The 3032-nt window shown below is 37.0% G+C and overlaps 1 protein-coding gene across 3 annotated transcripts in view; it reads left to right on the top strand.

The window, feature by feature from the left end:
• The window catches only part of LOC106518367 (uncharacterized), a 44760-nt gene that overhangs the window by 14700 nt on the left and 27028 nt on the right, over positions 1-3032 (top strand). The window lies entirely within an intron of this gene.

Below are 3032 nucleotides of genomic sequence, written 5' to 3'. Positions count from 1 at the left end.
GACGTCCACGGCCTACCCCAGTTACCACTACTGTGCATGTGTGTCAAGGACAGAAAGGCAGATGTGGCAGTGGAAGGTGTCAAAGCAGTTTGGAGAGAAAAACAAAGTAAAGAAAAAAAAAACACTAATCGATTATTAAATTAGTCATCGACTATTTTAATAACCGATCACTCGTCGACTAATCGTGGCAGCCCTAGTGTCAAACTCATTTTCACTGAGGGCCACATGAGCAGTATGGTGGCCCACAAAGGGCCAGTTTTTATTACCTTCAACATTTTAAGTTTAACTTCAACTAAACACAAAACGTCACACTCCCCATCTCATTGCTACGGCTGAGCACAGCTAACAAACAGTAACTGAACTCTATGTGGTATTTTGTGCTTAGAAAAAGCATTTTAACACAGAAAAGTACAATGTACTGACTAAATGTAAAATAAATAATGCAGAAATACTATTAATAATAGCAGCTAACTTTGAAAGTTAAACTCCACGTAGTGGTGGGGTGTCATATTTTTTCAGGTAAAATAATTGACATGCATTATGGGAGATGCAGTTTATTGTCAGTGATGCCTTTAAAACACCTGATTTTAAGACTTTATTACATTTTTGAAACTCTCGTGGGCCACATGTAATGCAGTGGTGGGCCACATTTGGCCTGAAGGCCTTAAGTTTGTTGTTGTATTATTATTTTTTTTTTTTGGATGAAGTCCAATTTATCATGACCAAGACTGATTTATGATAACAATAAACCCATAAACCATCCAGGGAGMGGGTGTTAAACTTTTTATAGGCATTGTTTATCAGTGAGGGGTGCTTGAATCTGCTAATAATATGCATAAAATGTAATTATGTAAGATTAACTGCAAACCCTGTAGCTCTGCTTATTTTAATATCTGACTGGCTGGTGTGAGTTATGTGTTGTTGTGTGTCTGCGGTGSTTAGTGGAAGATTTCCTCACACTTTACTAATCCCATATTTCTCCTATCACCACAGTGAGGGTTGTTTGGTGAGTTTCCCACGACATGTTGAGAAGGRTGACAACAGTTTCACAGGATGAAATTCTGATTTTCTCTTTCTTTAATTTTATGTCTTTAGACTTTCCTTCAGTCCAGTTTACAGCTAAAAGCATCAGATGTTCTTCACCAGTTATAAACTTTGTCTGCATGTTCTTACTTTGCATTTAGGGCTGATATGATGGACTGCTTACTGGCTAAAATTTACCTGCTGTCATGAAAAGTGGCCAATCATTTAATTAGTCCTGTCTGTTAGCAAAATAACTCCTATACCCCTTGAGAGAATTTAATTAAACTTATACAAAGTAATCAGAACACATATCTCCGCAACTGATTAGCATCTGGTGACAAACTGATTCAAAATGGCCACCACAGCCATTTAGCAAACACAAAAATGACTGTAAACTAGTACGTTTTTCAGATATTGGGGCAGAATTTGGAGTGARTGTAGCTGAGTGTCATCCACAACACACACTCCAACTTCGCACAGAATATTTGCTACACACATACACAGCCAATTGCTACTTATTGGGCAAGAGTTTTGCTTAAAACATTTACACTAACAGAGTCAATTTTGTCTATTTGCAAAATAACTCATGAACTACTAGTTGGACTTTTATAAAACTCTAAGGTTATCATTACATGTACATGTACAGGTGTTTAACTTTAGGAGTAAATCTGATTCAAGATGGCCACCACAGATAATTAAACTTAGCAAACACAAAAATGACTGTAGCTTAGTCATTTGATCAAATACTGAGCTAGAATTTGGTGTGATCGCAGTAGAGACTCTTCCTCATCACAGACTCTGAGCACTAACAGATCATATAACCTTATTTGACAGCAGGTAATACTTTGAATTAGAATTTGTTTTCTGTCAAGTCAGAAAACCCCAGTTTTTTAAAATCTTTTATTTAATGCTTAAACTGCACAACATTTTACAGCCAGCTGACGTGCAAAACCTCAGAWGATGTTTTGACTTTAGCTGCAGACTTGCAAAGCCAAATGAAAAAAGAACCATCTATGCAGTGTTCAACACTGTGTTGAAATGTTTGGTGGTTTCACTAATCTAATCTCAGATCTCACAACATCCCACAACATAAAAAAAAGGAGAAGTTGGATGGCTTCACTAAAAATGCTTTAAAGATGCGCCCCTTTCATCTGAATAGTTTCCATGTGTTTAAGCGGCCTGCACTAATGGCCCAGCTGCTGCAGATACCTTGTCCTCCCAGAACCGTGCATGCAGTAAAAACATGTGTATCACTTGACGCTAAATGGTTTCACAGACATTGTTTTAAAGCACTTGTGATCAAAAGAGATGCTTCTCTGCAGCTTTGATCTGATGATGAGCCTGGCCGGCATCTGGCCTGAGTTCAAACAACGTGGACTTAATCATCTTTATCATTTGACTTAAAAGCTCTCAGGCTTGTTGTCATTTTTGATATTACTTTTAGTGATAAAAGTATTATCAAATAATTCACTCACGTAGAAAGCTTCTTTTATGTCTTATTCTGAACCCACAAAGTTCTAAACAAACACTGGAAAGGATTAAAGGTTTGTTAAAGTATCTGTTTTGTGCTGCAGAGTTTTTATTCCTGACTTAATCCTAGCACGAGAACTTTTAACCTTCCTGGTAAAAGCTTTAAAGTTCAGAAAAAAAGTCACATCTGCTTAGACATTGACTTTTGCCAATTCATAATCCTCTTAGTGCATGGTGAAACTATTTTCACATGTGACCCCAACAGAATGTCAGACTTGGTAAAAACATAACTGACAGTATCTACATATTGCAGGTCCTTTTTATTTTAACTCAAACAACACAATAACAAAAGCCTATTTAATCCATTTACCCTTCATGGACAAAAAAAAAAATACCACAGTTCAATTGGGGGCCTTTTCTGGTCAGAGGGGTGCTGGAATCTTGAAATAAAGGTAACACAAATGATGTTGTAGATCAGGGTTGTCAAACTCATTTTCACCGGAGGGCCACATGAGCATTATTCAATTCAATTCAATTCA

This window comes from Austrofundulus limnaeus, unplaced genomic scaffold (assembly GCF_001266775.1).
Source record: "Austrofundulus limnaeus strain Quisiro unplaced genomic scaffold, Austrofundulus_limnaeus-1.0 Scaffold60, whole genome shotgun sequence".
Lineage (NCBI taxonomy): Eukaryota > Metazoa > Chordata > Actinopteri > Cyprinodontiformes > Rivulidae > Austrofundulus > Austrofundulus limnaeus.
Note: the sequence above shows the minus strand (reverse complement) of the source record. Positions and strands in the feature narration are given on the sequence as shown.